This window comes from Strix aluco, chromosome 3, assembly GCF_031877795.1.
Source record: "Strix aluco isolate bStrAlu1 chromosome 3, bStrAlu1.hap1, whole genome shotgun sequence".
NCBI classification, from domain to species: Eukaryota; Metazoa; Chordata; class Aves; order Strigiformes; family Strigidae; genus Strix; species Strix aluco.
The window spans coordinates 129526849-129549282 of NC_133933.1; the positions used below are offsets into that span (position 1 = coordinate 129526849).

General features: G+C 43.5%; 1 protein-coding gene across 2 annotated transcripts in view; it reads left to right on the plus strand.

Annotated features, from left to right (window-relative positions):
* The window catches only part of XKR6 (XK related 6), a 184735-nt gene that overhangs the window by 35837 nt on the left and 126464 nt on the right, over positions 1-22434 (plus strand). Inside the window, exons 2-3 of one of the 2 annotated variants that reach the window (XR_012622701.1) lie at positions 14582-14696; positions 17406-19229. The exons of the other annotated variant lie outside the window; for it this stretch is intronic. The gene's annotated coding sequence lies outside the window, so the exon portion shown is untranslated. Of the gene's footprint in view, positions 1-14581; positions 14697-17405; positions 19230-22434 lie in introns of those variants that run through there. 2 annotated transcript variants of the gene reach the window in all.

Here is a 22434-nt window from a genome sequence, read left to right on the forward strand (position 1 = left end):
CTAATTCACAGTAGTGCCTGGGAGACCTGTTGCGAATAAGTGAGCGGAGGATAAAGAAAAGCAAGGCTCATTACCTCTCAGAGCTGCTTTGTTCTTTTGCTTTGATAATTGCAGTTTTGGTTTTAATTATTTAGGCTATTTTATGACGTGTTATGTCATCCTGGTTTTGTGTGCTGTTATTGATGGGACACCTTAGGCGAAGAGGAGGGGTTCCTGCTCAAACCCCTTGCTGGGAAGTGCCCTCGGATTTACTCGCGTGACCTTTCAACACAAGCCCGAGTTGATAAATCTTGGCTGACAAGCGAAGAGGCATTACCACTTGTAATTTGCAAATGCGAAGCGGCGGCAATTAGGGAAGAGCAACTTTGTAGCACCAGCTCTAGGAATTTATTTAAGGGAAGATGGATGTGATGTGAGGTGTTGATGAAGAATGTTTTGTTTTTGCCAGGTTCCTGAAAAGCTCTTTTTAATAAATTGCTCATCTTTGGAGGCCTGTAAGAAATACCACAGATTGCCTTTTATCAGGCTATAATGTGCTTTCATCACTCCGGAGAAGTATGTGATAGTGATACTGAGTTGGTCCCTGGAGAAAGCCGAGGAGACATTGCTAACGGCTCCAGAGTTACGGCTGCAGCGAGTCTGCGTTAAAATGGAGCTTACGTTTCCTCGTTAGCACAAATATCTGTCTCCCCTTATCACCAAAGTGCTGCTGCTCGTTTCTCACATGTGGAATTACTTTTCTGTAATGGTACGAGTAATTTAGCTCAGTAATACCAGAGTCAAAAACTGCTCCTTTTTGAAATGTTATGATTTATTGCTTGTTGAGGCTCTTAACATTGAAATGGCTTTCCAGTCTTGAAACTCTTAAGACATCTTAAATATTACTCTGCATTTACTAAGAGGCAAAATCTATGTGGTGTTGATGGCATTGAGATAATAAGGATGGGATCCTGAATGGCCATGTTGCAAATATTTTCTGAGAGTAGCATCAGAAAGTAATCGGGTGTTAAAATGTTGTAACCCTGCCATATTTCTTAAGCAGGTTTCTCAGTTTTCTTAAGAATTTGGGATTTCAAACTCTCAACTCCGTACTTGTCGAACCCTGTGCAACATGCAGCAGTGCTTGAGGAAAAAAAAGGACTAGACAATGATTTCTTGGTTTAATCTTCCATTTGAAAAAAAATAAAATAATGGTAACACTAGAGTTCTAAAATTGTTCATCTGAGCCTAGCTAGGGATAGTGGTTTATCAGATTATAAATGTGCTTTCATTACTTGGAGGTATATAATACGTTGGTCTGTGAAATATACACTTGGGCAATGAGAAAATGAAGGTCACAGAACTATTGCTGGATCCTTGCCAGTGAGTGTATTAAAATTAAATAAATCCTTGATGCATTGTCGATGGCACACGTACAGATACCCTCGCTGCTTCAGAGCAGAAGGAATGCAGGGTATGCTTTTGATTACCCGCTTCCACTGAGGCTTTGCAGCCCTCTTGCAGATATGCATCATTTCCTTGCACTGGTGGAATGTTTTGTATCTGAGCATGCCCTCTTTGAAGACTTTTTAACGATTGCATCCAGTTCCTGAGAGACCTGCTGGTGTTTTTACAGGTGAGGCTCTGCCAGGTTCTCCAGAGGGTTAGAACTAAGCTGTGAGCAAGTGTGTGTGTCTCTCAGCTCCTGGAGCCTCTCTGGGTCGGACTTGCAGCTGGGTAAGGCGACTGCTGCTGGTTTAGAGGCGGCATTGTGCCCTGTAATTAGCAGACATGTCCTCTTCTTCCTCCTCCCCAGATGACAGCAGGTCAAAGCAGGATTTTGACAGCTCCTGCTGCCCTCCCATGGAGCAACTGGAGACCCTCTGCCTTGCTCTGTTTGCTGTACAGCAAGAGGGTGTATTGCAACCATCTGTCTGCCAGCAAACCCTGTGCTTTGCCATCCTGTGACATGCCAACTCTCGGGTTTATCAGTGTGCACCCGTTTTTTTTTTTATATATATTTTAGTTTCTACGGCTAAATGAAGCTGAACTAGTTTGCCTCCAAGGCAAGTTGGTTCCCCTTCTCCTTCCAGCGTACTACTTAACGGGCTTTAAAAACTGCTGACAGTTGTTTTAAGAGCTGATTTTCAGGTCGGGCCTTTTGTAACTCTGCAGCAGGAGGAAGATATTGTTAGAAACCAAAGGAACGGAAGGGTTGCTGTTGCTCGAGGCAGGAGGAAAGGGTGCTTCACTGCTGGAGAATAATACTTTCAGTTTAAAGTGCTTCTCCTGCCCCTCCTGCTAAGGCACTCAAGAGTTCGTTTCGGCAGCGCTCCAGCTATCAGGCTGAGATGTATTGTCGGTAGTGCCACAGCAAAACAGGAGGAGGCTTGAAACAAGGGCTGGGGTCCAGAAGTGACTTGCTTAAATGGTCACTGAGAAACCAAAGATGCTGTGGGAGGAAATGAATTGCAGAGCTTTTGCCAGGGACTTGGGGAAAATTGAAGAGGGACTGTAGAGGAGAGCATTCCCGTGTACAACACACTGCAGCAGTGATATTTTTTTTTCTCAAGGTGTAAAAGCAAGCGGTGTGTGAGCACTGATTACTTAGGTTGAGTGTACTTCAAACACTCCCCTAATTTAGCACATACTAAAATTGTGCTAAGTCTGTTAAAGGTATGATGTTGCTTAGAGTCTTTATGTTTGAGCACATTGCAAACGCGGTAGGTTCTCTTGTTCGCATGTACGCTGAAGAGCGTGAACAATGGAGGGCAGTTATGTGCTCAGAGTCGCTCCAAGCAGCGAACAAAAATATGTTACAGTCCAGAAGAAGTAGCAATTAATGGCATGTGCTTCTGGAGAAAGAGGGCAAGTGCTCTTGTTTTGTGGTCTGAAGCCCTGTCCTCGCAAGGTCATGTCAGGCAAAAGCTGCTGGCGGATATAAGCACCTCAGGTACAGCTTTTTAGAAGAGGACGTAGTGAAAAATAAGCAAGAAGAATGTTTAACCCGTGTCTCTGCCTGGCAAGCCGGAGAGGAATGAAGCAGAAGCGGGGCCCTCGCTGCATGAGAACTGAGGCAGGCTTTGGTTTTGATTCTGGCAGCCACAGAAATGTGAAACAGCATCCGGCTTGTGGCTTTGGCACTTGCAGGTCAAACCCAGCGTGCTTGAGTGTGGAGCTCGCTCCCTATCCTACACCGTGCGGGCTCTGTGCGTGTGTTGTGATGGGATCTTCAGCTGCACGCCATATAAAACTTGGTTGAATATTCTGAGACCCTGGACCATTTCCATCCCTTGGCATCGTAATGTTTCAGCAAACACCAATTTTCTTGTTTTTTCCTGTGCAGTTGGAGAGTTGAAATCTGCTGTGAATATATTAACATACATTGAATTATAGAAGAGATATTTAGCATTTTTCCTGAAGGATCCTAAAATGCTTTACAGACACTTTCATGTATCACTACACAAATGCAGCCGCTTTTGCTTCATGCTTAGATTCAATTCAAGATGGAACGAGAGAATTTGTCCAGGCTGATCAGGAAAACCAGTATATGCCCCCAAATCGATTGCTACGGACAGGTCTTCGTTAGCTCAGGGTATGCCCTACCACCCTGTAGGGAGGGCTGTCAGTAGAAAATCCAGATCAGTGGGTGTACAAAGGAGCATGTTGTGCCATTACTACTACATCCTTCTGCAGAAAGGGGTGGATGCTCCCTTATACCACGAGGTTTCTTTACAAGATCATGAGTATGAGCGGAGAATTTTGTTGCATAGGCCCAGGAGATGGCTACAACTGCACCCAATCCCCCTCTGTCCCATTCTCCCCAAAAGAAGGTATCTCAGATTTGCAGCTGGCTGCTGGTGGCAGAGGATGGCCTCAGACTGAGGGGTGACTTCTCATGTGGTTTGCTGTGTCTGTGGTCCAGCTACATCATCCAGATTTGGAGGTGCAAGACCGGCTCCACAGCTCTTTTTGAACCAGCTGGATGCCCCACCATGACATTGCTGTGAATTTGCGTCCTTTTCTCTTAAAATGATAAACCCTCCAAATATTCAGGGTGAAGACTGATAAAATATTCATCTATTCTTAGACTCATTAAGGCAGTGTAATTTGATGTAGGCGCTTCCTCCACTCAACAGTGCTGTCTCGCTCCTGAGCCAAGATTCATTTCCACGGGCAAGAGGATGCTCTGCGCTTTCTCCTCTCAGATAACGGATGTCTGAATCATAGAATCGCAGAATTGTTTACGTTGGAAAAGACCTTTAAGATCATCAAGTCCAACTGTAAACCTACCACTGCCAAGTCCACCACTAAACCATGTCCCTAAGCACCACATCTACACATCTGTTAAATAGGATGGGGACTCAACCACTTCCCTGGGCAGCCTGTTCGGACAACCCTTTTGGTGAAGAAATTTTTCCCAATATCCAATCTAAACCTCCCCTGGCACTACACGAGGCTATTTCCTCTTGTCCTGTTGCTTGTTACTTGGGTGTAGAGACCGACCCCCACCTTGCTACAATCTCTTTTCAGGTAGTTGTAGAGAGCAATAAGGTCTCCCCTGAGCCTCCTTTTTTCTCCAGACTGAACCACCCCAGTTCCCTCAGCTGCTCCTCGTAAGAGTCCCTGTAGCTCACTTCTCTTGGAAAGCAGCAAACTGTCCTGGCACCAACCTTGCTTCAGGTCTTCCCAGGGATGGCTTTGCTCACAGATCCCCCTTTCGCTCCAGCTCTGAGCAGGGATTGCTAATCAAGGCCATAATCAGCCTCTTGCAGGTCTTTTGTTTCCCAAATTGGTGTTCTGTGATTTCCTGTGACTTTTTTTATTTTTCCTGTTTCTAACAAAGCTGCATCCATTTGAAGGCTCCTGCTCCATCTTCCCCTTGCTTTAAGATGTATTTGTGCATTTTTTTTCCTTTTGTAATGGAAACAATCTCCAGTCCCTGCTAGGATCAGGATCTCACTGGGTGCTTTCAAATGCACAGTGAGATAGATTTTGTCCTAAAGAGACCTAATTTGTAATTTACACTCAGTGGAAGGCCCTCGAATGCAAAAGCTGCTTACAGTGTCTATATTAGATGTTAGATAGCATGCATACCAGGCTGGAAAGGTGGAAGGACCATTTTTAGAGGTTGGGAGCAGCTGAAATTGCTCTCTTAATCTACAGCCTTCAGGAGGACGGCAGTGTCTGGAAAGCCTGCAGTGTGTGGCTGGGCATTGGAACCCGACTCCCAACAAATCTAACGCTTAGAAATAAGCTTATCGTCAAAAAAGCATTAACTCATTGCCACCGCCAGCTCCTCTTACAGGTTTGGTGGCTGAATGAACACCTGGCTGCAATTAAAAGTGGGTGAGCCTTAAAGAGATAACCTGGGACAGAAGGGCAAAAGGACAAGTTTGTGGTACCCCAGTAGGTTTGAGATTACCCTTGAGTTTGCTGATGAACGGTACCAGTTCTCCTGCAGCCCACATGCTACAGATGGACTAGTGACAGAGGTGTCAAGGAAGGAGGAGGGCGTGAAGGAGCTGGAGGAGGATGCCAGTGCCTTTGCCTCTGGAGGAGCTATCAGGCAAACAATTCACTAATTTTTAGTGTGTGTCAAATTTTGCTTATTTTGCAGGCAGCTGTATTTAATGAAAGCTGCCATTGAGCTAGTCCAGTTTTATTCACAGGTCCCAAATTTTGTAAGTCTTGTCACTGCAAAATGCAGAGTTACTGGAAAGGTTTCTTATTGAAGTCATCATGTGGGAGTTAATTAACACGTAAGAATTTTGGTTCATCTCATTTCATTTGGGCTGATCTTGTGCAAGTGTTCGACTTGCGCACAGTGGGCCAGATCCTGTTGGGGTGGTGCTGATTTAGTGGCTGAGGCACTTGAGACCAGAAATACTGCTTAAATGTCACGTGCCTGGGCCGTGGTGACTTTCAAGAGAGGGGTCTAGCGTTCATGGCCCTTTCTGAGCTTTTTTGGATGCTTGCGTGTCACCAGTGCATTTAAGGCATTGAGCAGCATTGTCATTATTAACATCCATTTACAACACCTTTAGGAAGTGTTGCTTTGAGGCAGAAATTTTTGTATTGAAGGCAAATGGGCGAAATGCTAAAGATAATCAGAGGTCAACCGGTTAAGCCTTATTTTTTGAATAGCCTTGTTGGGGTTAGAGAGGGCTTTCTTAAGGCATATTTACTGTATAATCTGTGGAGATGAGTGTAAGAGAGCCTTTGAAGGAATTAGTGAAATTCAGTTGAGACTACTTTACATTCAGGCAATAGATTGCTGCTGAAGAATCTGACACTGCCTGATCACGTAGGGGATTCTCTTCTGCTCTCCCAGCAATGTTGACCCTAATAACATATTTAAAAACTGCTTTTCTGCCCGCCAGACTGATCCGTGACTTCACTATGTCCTAAGTGGACTTCTCATGAAATGTGCTTCTGCTTTTGGGAGGGGGGAGTTAAGTAATCCACCAACACCATGCCTGGGGTGAAGGGTGGGACTTATCTCGGTTCTGCATAGGTTTAACAAAACTGTCAAGCGCATCTTGATTTTAAGCATGCCGACAGCTGGAGCTACCTGCGCACCTGATGAAGTGTTTTGCTGCCATCTTCGGTCCTCAGTGGGGCAAGGGAGGTGAATCCTGCTGTCTCAATTTAAAGACAAACTGCTGCTTTTTTCAAGAAAAGGCTTAAGTAAGGAGGAAATTTTGGGTGCTTGGAAGATGTTGTCCCGGCTGTCAGAGCAGCCACTGCATGGGGTGGTTGTGCTGAGTGGTAGCATCTCTTCATCTCAGGCACCAACGGATCACTTTTGCTCCAGAAGAGTGATACAAAAATGCTGACACCCCTCATGTTTTGAAGGAAAAATCCATATGTCACAGTCTTGTGTGAACAAAAGTGGTGTCTGAGCCAGATGGACAAAGTTAGCTGGGCAGCGATGAGTTTGCTCTTGATAAGAATCTGCATGAAAATGGGAAATGATGGGAGCTGGAGAAATCAGGCTTGAAAAACAGCTATTTATTGGTAGCGCTCAGACAGCTAATGCTGGGATCGTGATCCTGTTAATGTGCCGTTGACGTGCAGCATCCCAGCAGGGCAGCACTTACAGTCCCCTGTCTAGGAAATCCCATGGCATCTGTGACAAAACTGCAGAGGTGCTGATTTACTCCTTACCTCTGCAGGGTATGAGCAAATGGCAAATTAATAGGGGCTTGGTGGAGTAGCTTGTGCTCTGTCTGGCTGAATAGAGGAAAATCTTCCTTTAGGAAATGGTTTTGGCATCAGATATTTAGGTATTGGCACAGGTGTAGGAGGAGTATCTTCAGCAGCGCTGGTGCTCGTTAGATGCAGCAGCCTCTGAGGCTATCTCTCCTCTGTAAGGTGATGTGGTAGAGGGCCTTTGCTGTCAAATTCACCCCTTTTTCATTCTTCACCCATTGAATACTCATAAAACTTAGTGCCATAGGGTGCTGGGAGAGTGGTTTTAACTTAAATAAAAAAGTAAACCACCCTGGTCCTGTTAGGGGCAGCCATGTGGATCTATACAAGGGGATGAATCATCTGAAGAAAGCATGGTGATTATGTTGCTGCAAATGGGTAGGAGGTTTAACTTTGCTTTCCTTTGAAACTCTAGAAGCTGTCAGAGGTGGTCAGTCCGAAGCAGACAGATCTGCAGACCAGCCATCCAAAGGCTCAGGTTGAAGCTGCACAGTTGTCCACATCACTGGCTCTAGAGCAAATCTGTCGGTCCTGCTGCATTTTATTTTCTCACCATAAAAGCTGAGCCATCTCCATACATGGCAGAAGTGGTGTGGGCATTGGTTCATTAACATTTACATTTGTTTTAACTTCCAAGAGCGTTACCACTGCTAAGCCCTGATAGGAAGCTTCAGGCAGTAGTAGAGCCTTGCTGCTCGTCCAGAGGAAGACTGAAGAGTCTGCATTCATTATCTCTGTGCTTTGTGCATGGCTCAGGGTTTCTGGGCCATTTCTGGCCCTTGTTGTTTTCCCTTGCTGCCAGATTTAAATTCTCCTGTCCTAAGAAGCCAGCTGCTGGTGTGGTGGGTAATCCAGTTCGTGCACCGAGTTACGAGGACAGGAAGAGGTCAGAGATGCAAGATTTGAGTAGCTTTTATCCCCATATAATGCAGATTCTGCAGCCTCAAGTGTGTTGCCCCGTTGCAGGAGCTATGTGTTTCTGTTCTCCACGGCATCCCTTATTGCTTGGCTCACTTCAGGGGCACAAACCAGAGCGGGAGTGATGAATTGGTGGCATTCAGAGACACGTTTGCAGGGGAGCCCTGTTTTTTTATTAGCGCATCTGGAAATAGGTGCAGGGAATTCATGTTGCATTTCCCTGGAAGTTCTCAAGACAGATTTCCTAATTCTGAATCCTCATGATACGAGTGACAAAAAAACCCCACAAAACCATAAGCGTTGTTCTGTTATTACTTTTTGTTATCCTGAAATTCCTATCTGGGATGCTGGCTTGACCTAGGCAGCAAGGTAGTGCCTGTGAATGGGAGAAAAATAGTAAGAAGTCAGGGGGTTCAGCAACCAGCAGTGTCTGAAAGGCCCTTTTGCTCCTCTCAGATTACTTCTGGTTATCCCAACAACCTGGTTTGAGACCTGAATTGGATTTAGAAGATTCTGATATGGTGGAAGTCCTTTACATTCCCATGCCTTGGTTTCCCCATGTTTCTCCCCATATGTCTTTCTAATATGCTTGACCACCACTCAGCGCAAGGTAGTCCTGCTGCTGGATCACCCTACAGAAGATGCTGTAATACTAACACTAAGCAGCTAATTTGGTTTAATTAAGACTTTCAAAGGGCTCTCCATTGACCTCACGAGTTTAGGGGAAGCTCTGTAGATGAATCTGCCTGTTTTCCTTGACATGCTTTGTTTCTAATCCAGGTTTATCAGCAGTCCTTCCCAGATTTTCATGTAAAAGCACCAGTGCCTTAGTGTGTAATATTCTGGTTAAGTCCAGCTGTATTAATGTCTTGTCTGATTTCTCATGCAACATTTTTGCCACCCAGAAGAAAAGAAGAGAATGACCTCCCTGTAACGTGAGTATTCATACCGTGAGATGAAAGAAGAGTACAGATTACACTTAAAATCTTACTTTTGAAGTACCAATTTGGGTTGATGGAATTGGTCTGTTACTGCTCCCCAAGGCATACTATAAACTTGTAATGGAGGCACTGGACATAAATAAATGCTTTAAGCAGTTTAGCTGGAAGTCTGGATCTTCACCTTTCCCCCTTTCCCTCTTTGGTCTCTGTTCCTGCCTCCTGCCTGGCACTGTAATAATTTGAAGGGCTTTGTATCTATTTTCACGTGGCTGCCTTGGAGATCTTTTCAGCCAACTTCCCTCTGGACTATCTACAAACATTAAAAGATGTTTGAAATTACTCGACCTCAACGGTGCTTGAAATTGAGCCATGTTCTGTTGTGTCAACAGAGTGCTTTGAGTGGTGATTGTAGAGGCCAGAATAAAGGTTTCCAGCTCTGGTGCTGCCCACAAAACTGCCTTATTAAGTGATGTTCCCCTCGCCTGGTAGCTTAGATGTGCTGCTCTGGTTGCTTATTTGTCCATCTTCCTTCCTCTATTTTATTTGGGTTCTATGATCAATGAACGGGTTCAAACGGTCCCTTCAAGACCGGCTGCAAGACTTGTTCCTGCTTGTTTTCCTCTGCTTGGATCTACTCAACAGTGATTTGGGGAAGAATCAAGGGCTTCATGGGTTATCGGAAATCTGTGATATCACTGGGAGTCTGAAGAATTTCATGATGCCCTAGTTGTCAGTGCTGTGGTTTTTCCTAGATCAGGCTGTTTCAGAGGCACCTCTTCTTCACCCTTGTGTTGCCCATGACATACATGGAAGAGGAACGGTGACTTATTTCAGACTCAGATGGTATCTTTCCAGAGTAATTCTGCTGACTGATAGACTGGTTGCTGCCTGGGTTATGAGCACAGTCAAATTTACAACCTTTATTTTGGAAACGATGCATTTCAGTGGGTGCAGTACGGTCTCTGGGTCTTTCATGGCTCAGGATTTCTTCTTTCCTGCAGCAACTTTGGTATTTTGCAGTAAATATCTGGGAACATGGCACTGTCATCTGGTGTCTAAAGGCATCCTTTAAGTGAAAGATGAGGGGGTTTTTTAGTTCAGAAAGTGTACTGTGCATTCAGTGAGCAGGGAGCTCTGCTGGTGCTGGATCAGACGTTGAAAAAAAGCCCATCTCTGCTGGACCCACCTCGTGGTGAAAGCAGCAGATTACCCTCTGCGTTTGAGGTCAAAATAAGCAAAATATTTGAAGGGCTAGTGATTTCACAGTGAAGTCATATGATAGCATTGGAGCTGAAGATTTCGGAAGGGGGAGGTTGGTAAAGGCTTGTTTTGTTGTCTTCCAGTTTGGATGTCTCATGAGCAGTGCTGTGAGTGCCAGGCCTAATGAAGCCTGGCATCCTGGGGGCTTGTGTCTCACGGTCGGCTGCTCTGGACCCCAGGAGGGTTTTGCAGGCCCGTGGAAGGTTTTGCTGTCGTTTATAGGCCTTCTGTGCAGATTCTTCAGTACCCAGGAAAGGAGAGGTTCGCACTATGTAGTCTTTCCCCAAGGATGAGAGAGGAGGAGGGTCCACCACCTCCATTCAGCATCAGCAGGATCTTTGGTGGGCTCAAACTGATTTTAAGCCTGTATCTTCCATGGGAACTCAGTGTCTCTTCCCTCTAGCTCTGTAAAACCTCTATAAACACAAATTATCTTTAAGATTGCTTCTGCCGTGTCATATGCGGCATACATACAATATGGTCAGATAAGTTATCTGTCCATAAGAAAGCGATTGAAAAGGTTAAAACAACTTGTGTGACAACCAAAGCTTATACTTGCCAGCTTGTTCTTTTACTGTGTGGCTGCCTCCAAGCTGTAGTGTAGCAAATGCAACTGTTAGGGGAAAAACAATGTTGATGTTCTGTAGTTAAAACTAGAGTTGCAGTGTCTGATTAAACTTCACGTGAATAAATATAAAATGGGATATATATATATATGAATACATAGAGAGATATGTATAATATGTGTAAATATATACATATATATGAATATAATATATAAATGTATACATGCATTAAAATAGATATATATTGGGATTTTCAAAAGGGGATACCCATGTAGCAACCTTAGAACTCATCTATGCTCATCATGTCCTTCATTGAACAAGGGGAAAGGAAACAGTGCAGGTGACTGTTGTGGAGGGTGGGGTAGCTGATTCAGCAGCCGTACAGGAAGATAGAGCTACTAACTGTGAATGTTATTATTTGGGAGAGCATTTGTTCTTCCTTTTAGAGCTGCCGCTGCCAGTATGTGGTGATCACCTGAGAAAAAACCCCTCAGTTTGTAGTTAAGAAATGTATGTATGCACTCCTGACTCTAGTTGCAAAAAACCAGCTGGAGAGTATGAATCTGAAATGCTGAAAATCAAGAAGTAAGAAGCACCACACCCCCCCATGTATGTTTATATATTTTAAAATCCTGTGATTAAGGCATTTTTGTAGTGTCGTCAGTTCTGATTATAAGAAAGCTGCATTTCTGTAAGAGGTGGGAGCAAAAGCCCCTCGCTCAAGGATTCAAGCTGACCCCTTGTCTCTGTGGTGGGTGAAGAAGCCACCATCCAGCTGGAGCAGAGCATTAATGATTTTCTATTTCTGAAGTCCCTTTGAATTTGTGGAGGTATGAGAAGAAACGTGATTCTGAAGGTTAATGTTTCTGATAAACTCGGAAGGGACTTTGCAGTGACAACAATTTGTGTGTTTGGCGTATTAAGAAGGCCGGTAAATTTGGACCACTCCATGGATAGACATGAAGACTGAAGGCAAGAGGGAAGGTGTCCCCTTGAAGAACACTTGAAGATGAGTAGGAAGGGTCTCAGCTTAAGGACACAAGGTTGTGTTGTCCCTGAGTGTCTCTAATAATGGACATTGGGCCTGAGCCTTGACTTGGGTGTTAGAGAGCAGAGAGAGGAGGCACCCTGAAGGTCTGTGCTTCTCCTAAGGGTTTGTTGAAAGCAGAGATAGAGTGGAAATGGGAGAGGACACGTGTGGATGTGGGAAGCTTGATTGAAATGGGTGCATAAGCAGGAGTGAAAAAAGTGAGTTTCAAGTGAGAACGTGGGAAGGGATGCTGCAGACGGGGGGTGGTTTTGCTTTGTGAGCAAGTTGGAAGTCTTAAGTCTTACATATTTGAGTTCCCAGAAGATGTTTGAGGATAAATTAACTGGGGAAGAGAACAACATGCAAAAGCAAGGTAGCTCAAGGGTGTTGTAATAGCTGATATTGCCTACTTCTGAGCATGTGCCCACTCTTGTGGAGGGGATGATACCTGCTGAAAGGGGGGAGGTTTGCAAAAGAAGTTAATTAAAATGTTCATTGAAGGACAGCATGATTCAGTCTTCTACTAATTGCAGAGATTTGGGAGAAACTTCCAAATACAGATTTGAAAAGTCACCAGAAGTATTTAGGAGAGCAAGTCCCAGTCCACTGGAGGTTTGGGCATTTAAGATCCTCTTGCATGCACCCTGAGAGCTGTGCTCCAGAGGCCAGATATAGATTCCTAGAGGTGCATGTGGATCCCTGCTTATTTAGAAAATGACACACATTTTTAAGGTGGTTTTGATGTGATTATCACTCTTTAAAAACAGGACGTAAGGAGCTTGAGGACCTTAGATTATCTTTTGCTATGTGACAGCATCATTTCAGGCTGGTGGGGATGGAGGGATGCTCAGTGGTACCGGCAGTTGTAACCTCGTGGCTTCAGAGGAGCTTTGAAAACTCACAGCAGCTGAGCTGCCGTGTTTCCTCTTTCACTGCGAGCTTTCAGAGTGCAATCTCCGTTTTGAACGTGGCATTCATCTGAAGTATTCATTAAGATGGGGAATTATTTGCATATTATTAGCATTATTACATGGAAATAAAGCTGCTGCTGGTTCTTCCCTCCCTCCATGTATCTTTCATCACCCGCCTTTATAACTGCTCTGAATCCTGTTTGTTGTGTGACAAACTGGGCTGATAAATCTCGTTACTCACTTGAATGGCTGGGAGACTCATTGCACATTACTGAATTTTGTGAATTATGTAATAAATGCATAATTAAAATTAAACCCAGAGCCTCTTGTGGAACCTTATAAAATTCCGTTCATGATGAATTATAGAGAAATGTACACGGGTATTAAAATTTAAGCCTAATTATTTGGATTTATTTTTAATCAATATTTAATATGCTACCTATAAGTTCCTGCATACCCACAGCAAATCTGCTATTGCGGCTTTGCTGGAAAGCATAGAAAGTGTGTGTGTGTGTGTGTGTGTGTGTGTGTACAGAGTAAGATGTTTGTTTTCATGGTGCTTCATATTTTAATATTTGATTACAGAAAGGGAAACTCCCCTGAGCACGATGTGCTCAAAAATTTCTTCAGCCAAGGGAGGTGACTGCTAGGAGTCTGTTTTGCCCAAATCTTTTTCCCACTTGATGACCTTTGAATATTGAGGTTTATTGCAATCATAGGAAATAATTTACTCTAATGGAGAGCTGCTTGGTTGTTCACTTGTCAAATTGTCATTAAAATCATTCTGAAAATCTTTTCCGTGATATATTTCTGCAGTCCTGATTCTTATTTAGAGGCAGCTGCCCAAACTGCTGTCAGGTTTAAACTTGAGATGTGCTAAAAACTTATTTTCTATGTGCTAAAATGGGCTTTAGAGATATTTTCCACTGCCATGGAAAGACAAGCGATGTTTTTAAGGCAGTCTGCAAGCCCCTGTTTAATTTTGAAAGGTTTGTCTCTTAAGTACGAAATTGAATAGAAGGGATTTTATTCCCCTAAATCCCCGATTCTAGAGAAAGCAGCTTGAGATCTCAGTAAGAGAATTAACACATGGGTTAAACTTACAATAAGAAGCAGTACTTGGAAAATGCCTATTCAGATGCTGTTAAGGAAATAATAGGATTAGTTCTTGTCGTGTCAGGGTGGATTCCTCAAACTGCGGGCTGCATGCTGACATGCATACGTTATATGTCGCTGGCCTGGGTGTGAAATTGAGGACAATGAAAATAAAGATGACTTTTCTTGGAGGCAGTTTGTTTGAGTGTTTAAGCCGGTACTTCTGCACACACAGACGACAGGTAATTCAGTATGACAAATAAGCCATTAATAATCCCCGCCGATGCTGTTGTTTGTGACTGAGATGATCTTAATTGCAGCTGTGTAACTGGTAAAATGCCTTTATCCTAAAACAGGAATACACCATGGCAAACGTGTTTTCCATAAATGTAAGCAGATTTCTATTAATTTTGATCATCTGTTAGAAACAATCCATTTCTTTACTTATTTCCGTTATGTGTTTTTGATGAGCCAATTATTGTGTCTATATATTTTTTAATGTACGTACATTATATTCATCATTTAAGATAAAGCTTTTTTGTCTCTTGATTTTTAATTTTTTTTTCTTTCACCATTCATGGTAATCCAGAATTGGGAAACAAAGCATTATTTTCAGTTTCTTGTGTCTGCCATTTCATAATCATCCATGTGTATCTTTATTTTTAGCTTAAACGAAAGACATGAAGCGTTAAAGCTGAACTGGGGTTATTTTGACATCATCTGATTTCATCATAGAAGGTGCTGTAGGAGATCGTCGCACTGAAAAACTTCCAACAAAATGGTAATGAGAAAAAGAAAGGCTTCTGTTGTGCTGTCATTCTCCTGTTTCTTTGTCTTCGGACACAACTACTGCTTGTTTACAGAGCTTCTCTTTACTTTTCTGCGGGGTTTACTTTGCATATAGTCCTGGGTACCCTGTAACTCCCCCAAAAGCCAGTGCTTCAGGAACAGAGGGGGGGTTAGGCAGCGTTTTACCAAGCAAAAACCCACATGACTAAGAATGATACCAAGTTTTGTATAGACAGCAAATTTGTCTGTAAATTAACAACAGTGGAGGAAACAAGGTAGGCATGTGCTTAGGTTGGTACTTTACTTCATAGCTGAGTGCATGTCTGAGAGTACACACAAGTGCTTTTGAAGCTGGAACTTAAGAAGGAAGCAAAAAAAAAAAGCTTTGCAGACTGGCTTATTGCATAGAGTATTTGCTGTGTTTTGGCACAAGATATATTTAGGGTGTGCGTGTGAAGCTTTTGAAAGAACTTTCTTCACATTTTGAAGTGATAGACGCGTGCAGCTAACGCTGTCTGGTTTGAGCTGCAGCTAAATAAGCACTCGTTTCAGATAGAGTGTGTATTTTAGCATAGTGTTACTCGATACTCACTAAAGTAATCTTTTCAAACTGAATAATCTTACAATTCTGGAGGACAGCAATATATCATATTAGGTAGCTTGCAATTCAAGATTAAAAAAAAAAGAAGCCCTCTAAAAATGAATGAATTTGGAAGAGTTGCACTGAATACATATAAGTATACGCACATGAGATTTTTTTTTTTGTCCATACCAGAAAACTGTATGTGTCAGGTTACTGTACCCTATATTTTTCTCATTCTTGGACTGCTCCTTGCATGAAATGCCTCATTCTGCTCTCCTCTGTAGCTGTTCCTTTCTTACTAACAGGAGTTGCTCTCTTTTAACAAAAAGTGCTTATTGATACTGTAAGTATGTCTTTTTAAATGTGTCCACTTAAATTAGTATTTAACAGAGCAAAGATATGTGTATGATATAATGTATCTGCTTATGGCTAATGGTTGTTTGATGTGATCTAGCCTTTTTATACTCAATTTTTTTGTGCCTTTTATCCAACAAGATATTTTTTAGATGACAGTGTAAGAGTTGATTTACACTTGAAAGTAGACTATTTTTTCTGGAGTACTTCTGGGTTTACCAGTTAGCAGTATCCTTTTACCAGCACAACTAATGGTGCACTTACCCTGTCTCATCCCAAACTAAATATCCCCATTCCTGTCCCAGTATAGGGTATAGTTGCTAATCTGTTTGCACCTGCCTGTACAATATTTTTTTAAAGGCTTCGGGGTGGTTACTTTACTCTGCTGGGATTTTTTTTTCCAGCTGACTTCATGTATCTAGAAGTTAGGTGTCCAGTCTGAGCTACTTGCCTTGGTCCCTCTCAGTCGACAGCACTGACACCGCAATGTGTCCTCTCCTAGTGATCCTGTCCCTCCCTTGACTGAAGCTTTGACTGGATACCCACCTCTCTACAACTACCTGAAAGGAGGTTGTAGCAAAGTGGGGGTCAGTCTGTTCTCCCAAGTAACAAGTGATGGGACAAGAGGAAATGGCCTCGAGTTGCGCCGGGGAGGTTTAGATTGGATAGTAGGAAAAATTTCTTCACCAAAAGCATTGTCAAGCATTGGAACAGGCTGCCCAGGGAAGTGGTGGAGTCACCATCCCTGGAGGTGTTTAACAGATGTGTAGACGTGTTGCTTAGGGACATGGTTTAGTGGTGGGCTTGGCAGTGTGAGGTTAATGGTTGGACTCGATGATCTTAAAGGTCTTTTCCAACCTAGATGATTTAGTGATTCTATGACAGCTGATGTTCAGTGGGATGAACTCCGCCACCCCATCAGCAGGAGCTGATCTCTGAACAACCTCTGGTGCCTTTAAGATTTCTTTCCCCGGGTGCGTAAGCTGCAATATCCCACTGAAAGCTGCAAAACTTGCCCCTGCTGCAGCAGGACAGTGTTGGCCACACCACAGGGCAGTTGGTAGGCTGATTTCCTGGATCTGAGCCATGTGGCCAGTAGTCCTAGCAGGGGGATGTGTGTCAATATGTACTTTAATCAAACCCATCAACCCGCATCCTGCCTTTGCCAAGGGAGACCTCTGCCAGTCGCTGCGAGGGATTTAATTTTTTTCTTCTGTACAATGCCATCTCCACAAAAGCCACGGTTGCAGACGTCCTTAAACAGTTTGGGCTTTCCAGGGTCGGGGAGCCATATGGAAAGCTTTACGTGATGATGACAGGAGCACACCATGGTTTGGGATGGGAGCCCTGGGAGGCTGCAGTTGTACCTTGTGAGGGGACTGTGCTTCTTGCTGACAGATCTGGAACTCATGTCTTCTTGGTTGCATTCCACTCAAAAACAGTACATCTAAATATAAAGCCAAACCCCTACAAGTATTGTTGGAATGCCAGGAATTCCTCTGGTTTTATTTTGTCAAGAAAATACTATATTTCTCCAGTTCTGCTGAACTTTTTCCTCCCATAAATGGGAACATGAGACTACACCAAGTAGAAGAAAATTCCTGTAGTACTTAAGAACAGATTTTTGTCAAGTGGTTCAGTTCCTGGAGGTCTAAAGCATTATTTTAATTTTTATTTCATTTAATATTTAATTGATTGACAATGGATTAGTTAATGTTTGAGCACTACTGTTTATTTAATTATTTTCTTTTCTTTTCTTTTTAGGTCTGAATGGTTTTTATGGGTGGTGAGATGTTCCAGTGCTTGGATCAATGTGTTTCATTTCATGTTGGGAAGGAGTGGATTTTTTTTGTTGTTCGGTTGGTTTTTTTAAGTTGCTGTAATTCTAAGTCAGCATAGCAGATCTAGGTGAGGTGTATCTACATATATAAACACGTATAATGCTGTATGTGTGCAGAGCAAATGAAACCATCCCAGGGCAGCAAAAGACCCGGAGGATCTGCCACAGAGAGCAGTAGAGGGAAGAGGGAAGCTTTGGCCGAGGAGTTGTTCAAACTCGATTGATGTTGGAAGTGCGGTGAAAACCGTGATACCCACGTGGACCAAATGCAGCTTCTTTTAGCAAAGAAGCCAACTTCCAGGAAAGAAACTGGGATGTTGGGGATTTACTTCAGCAGCAGTGCTGCGTCAGCTGGAGCTCACTTTAGCCTGAGGTTTAGCAAGATTTCTGCTATACTGTGAATGACAGGGAAGAGGAAAATCTCTCTCCTGTGTTTAGCAGGCGAGGCTGAAGCAGCATGTGCTGGAGCGGTGCGATCTTCCGATGCTAACGGTTGCAAAGCCTCAGGTGAGGTCCCAAACACCACGTAGCCCAGCGGGGAGCTTTGCTGCTGGCTTCGGTATCACCAGGATTTCACCCCTCGGCCAGAGAACTGAAGCGTGCTTTTAATTTCCTCCTGTGCTCAGGTCTGTCCCTGTTCAGCAGAGCACTAAATCCTCTGCCTGAGCACTCGCAGTCCTCTGCCAGGACAATGTCAGGGTTGTCATGAGCTGCGTTTTGGGGATTGTATGAGACAGGTTAGGGAAAAAAATAAAATTAAAAAAAAAAAAATATGTAAACATAAAAGCATCCTGGGATTTCTGGACTGAGATCAGATGTGATGTGATGTGATTTATTTGGTTGATGACATCCTGCCAGTAACCCAAGTGGACAAACCTGTGTAACGATGCTTTTCCCTCGCTTCAGACCTGCTGTCCCCAGCCATAGGATTCCTTTATAAAAGCTTGTTAAAAATAACTCTGCTCTCTGGGATACTTAACTTGCTCTGTTTTCAGTTAGCCCCTGCTGAACCTTATAAAAGAGAGAGGTTTTAAACTTACAGCCTGGTGTGTATCCAGAGTTCAGAAATCTCCGCAGAAGATTAAGCAAGTTAGAGAAATTAGCTTTGATCCCTTTCTGCCAGCATAGGATTATTCTGCATCATACTGGTTTTGAAGTTCATGTCTAATCCTGTTTTACACGTCTCAGGGGACTGGGCTTCTTACGACTTGTTCCGCAAAACAGTTGTGTTGTGTAGCCTCTGATTTAGAGGTACTTACTTGATACCGAGATTCAATTTGCATTTCCATTACTGCATCCCATTTCATCCTGTGCCATATACATAATGTCGCTACTTCGTGGTATATGACTTTCAAAGGCATATGGATCATTATTGTGCTCATGCTATTTTATATGCTCACTACACACTTAGTCGAACTATATATATTTGAACTGCATTCTTGCAAGCAGCTGTGCGTGACTTGTGTGTAGGTCTTCGAACTGTTGAACAAATTTGCATACAAAAGGCCTTGTAGCGTCCAGCGTGGATCGTAGTGCACGAAAACAACTGGTGCGAAACAAGATTAAAAGAGCAGAAATATTGCTAACCAAGGCAAAGAGGAGGGTCATGGTACTGTTTTCCAGCAAAGTGGAAAGTTTCAATGGTCAGTCCTGAGCTTTGGTTTTTTTAAAGCACTGTGTTTTATGCGTGATGAGTTTGTAAAACCGTAACACTTCTTTCTAATAAAGGTATTTGCAGGCTTAAGAAATACTTGTCTGTGATCCTTTGAAGTGCCTTTTTACAGGCATTCAGTGTTGGCAGCACGCTCAGAACGTTTTCTCCTTACACACACCGGGCATCACGGGAGCAGACCAGCACAGCATTTAAGCACATGATCTATTTTAAGTACACAGGCGACACGTTTGAAAATAACAGTGTGTTTCGCTGGACTGACAAAAGCTTGTTCAGAGCCATGTGAGGTTAGCACCCAGATCAGTCCCAGGGACCTTTCAGGAAGTGGCTTCTGGAGTAGAAAGTACCGGATAGGTCAGAAATACAGTTTATACACCAAAAATGTGTTTTATAGGTCAAGAGTTAAAATTTCAAGTTGTTAAGGATATCTGTATTTTAGTGGGAAGCCCAAGAGATCCCAGAATTGAACCCTCATCTCTGTTCCTGCCCTGTGCCTTCACCCTTTTATACACACCTTGTAGTATTATTTCATTTTTCTTAGTGTGGACAGAACCTCAAGTTAAAAATCCTGCAGCATTTCTAGAAGGGAGAGAGACCAAGCAGAAAGATGATACAGGACGAATACAATAAATAACCTAAATATTGTGCTGTGTTCACTGGGATGGCTTTTTTTTTTTTTTTTTTCTCCAAAGCATCTAGAGGATTACCTATATTAGAGTGAATTAGCGTGTGTAGACATTTGGAAATACATGTGCATTTCAGACAATTTTAGCAGTGTGGAGGATGCACTCTTGCAGCCTGGACGACAGAGAATATTCTTGCTTTTCCAAGCCGAGTTGCTTGGATAGCCAATGCTATTGCCATTTTCTTGCTCGGCGCAGTCGTGGGGTAGAACCCAAATCCCTCCCGATGATGTTTAATGAACCGTTCTCCTCCCCCAAAGCTGATTTTGGCAGAGAAGTGACATTAATCCTGATGAGAACCAGTGTAGTCAGGGATTTCACACCACCCGGGCAGAAAAGGTGGATTTGGAAGTGTCCTCTTCCATCTTAACATGGCTTTGACCATTCCTGCCACCATAGGAGTACCTTCTATAAAAAACTTAAGATGTTTTTAAGTAAATCAGTGGTGGAAGGTTGCAGGGCTGTCAGAGTGACTTACTACTTCTCCCTTAGAAAGGGCATTTCTGGAAGATCGTGGCGGATGCTGCTTTAGCAGATGCTGCGTGCGCATCCCCGGCGAGCAGTCTGGTCTGAATCCTGCGGAAGGTCTTCAAGAGATCTATTGGCTGCCCTACTTAATTTAAGATGTTTGGGTTATATTTTTTGTTTTGTTCTCATCACTATAGTAAAATTATTTTTACGACCCTTTGGGTATTACCTGCTTTTATAATCTTTCTATAATTAAATTTACAAATCCGCTTTTGAGCTGGTGATGTATAAAACCTTGCAAACAGGATCCTTTGTGTGTTAACCTATATTTATGTTACTTTTATTCCTTCTGGCAGTAATTATCCTGGCTCTAGGCCTAGGATTAATCCATAAGATGCTGAACATGCTTGAATTTTTTCCCCCCTTCTCTGTGGCAAACTCTCTCATCTTATGCAGAGCAGAGCAGGGCATTTTTAAAACCGCTTCCTATGAAGCAGTTTAACTGTTACCTCTCTTAAGTGATTCACAGGAGGAGCCACAGCAAAGGTTAATTGATCCTGTGCCATGGATACAGAAAGGAGAAATGATTCAGCCTCCGTCATGGCTGTGCTTGGCTCTTTCTGAGCCTGATGACGCAGCTTTCGCTGCGTGGCCGAGGGACCGTCACCCATCGCTGCTCTGTGGGAGTTTGGGGTGTCAAGCTATAAAAAGTCTGGGTATGTTGTAAAAGCAGTACAGGGGCTCCTGTGCTGGTCTGACAGGGCTGGTACGTCCGTGCAGTGGAGCGGTGCTGATGCACCAGCGTTTTGGAGCTGTCGGGCAAGAGGCCATGCGGCCCCATGCTCCAGCATATACTATAGGTACTAACCTATGGGGCACTGCAGTCCCCAGTAGGTTAGAGCTGCATACAGGGCATGCCAGGGGAGTGTCACGTCTCCATCCCAAACCAAAGATCTCTACAACCTCAGTAGAAGGAGGATTTCAACCAGCTTGATCCAAAGGTAGGGCAAAACCCCACGGAGTTCTGTGGACTTGGTGCAAGACCCCTTTAGCGTGACCAAAGTGATGCTGTTCTTCTGTCGCTCAGAGCTGGGCCAGAAAGTGGTCTCTTCCCTGGGTGTCGCATGCAGCTGAAAGTTTTGGATAAAAAAAAAAAAAAACCTGCGGCGTCCCAAAGCTGCTCTGCCACCAAACAAAAGTTCTTTTAAGGTGGCTTGAAAGGGTGAGGGAGCAAGTCCCATGGCAGAGGTTGTTACTTGCCTGGTGCATCTCTGTGTCTGGCAGGTGAACGTGTGGTTGCTACTCATAATCGTTCCTTTTGCAAGTCCTTTACTGTTTACTAAACTTAGAATAAGCTGGGCTTTGTTCTCCTTATGAAACATCCTGAACCCTGATTCTTGTGAAAAGTAGCATTTCTGGCATCTTCCAGAGAACATCAGAAATATTAGGGTGTTTTCTCCTGGATGACTCTGAGTAGAAATTACTCTTACAAGAATGGGAGTTTTGCGGCCTCAGTCACGCTGGAGGATGTATTAATGTGTGAAGCCAAGGACACCTTAGAGGACACAGAGAACAGAGGGTTTGGGTGTTTTTTTTTTTCCTCATGAAGCTGAATATAATAAGCAGTGATGCTGGGCCAGCTAGCACTGGCTCAAATGGCTCCTGGTTCTGGTTCAAGAGTTATCATGCTTCAGGGATCATTCCCAACAGGTATTTTAGGTGCAACCACTTTCTTTTGGAGAGACAGTGTTTTACAGTAGGATGTGGCTCTGCCTGTTAGCACAGTGACCAGAGAATGGACAGAATGGATCCTGGTAATGTCTGTCCTACAATACCTATGTTGGCAGATTAGATCGTGGGCTGCCTTTGTGTCTACTGATCCTCTCCAGACTGGTAATATCAGTATGATCTGAAGCATGGTTTTGCAGCCAACTTGATTAAAATTTTATCTGGTCATGTCTGAGAGAAAAGTCTTGGTTTTGCTTGTTTGTTGTGGGTTTGTTTGGATAACTCTTCATGCAGTAGGGAGGAGCTTTTAAGTATTTCTCAAGTGTTGTGTCCACTATGTGCAGCATGCTACAAGATCCTTAAAGAAATCATGGAGGGTATGCACCCACTGTAAAATGCCTG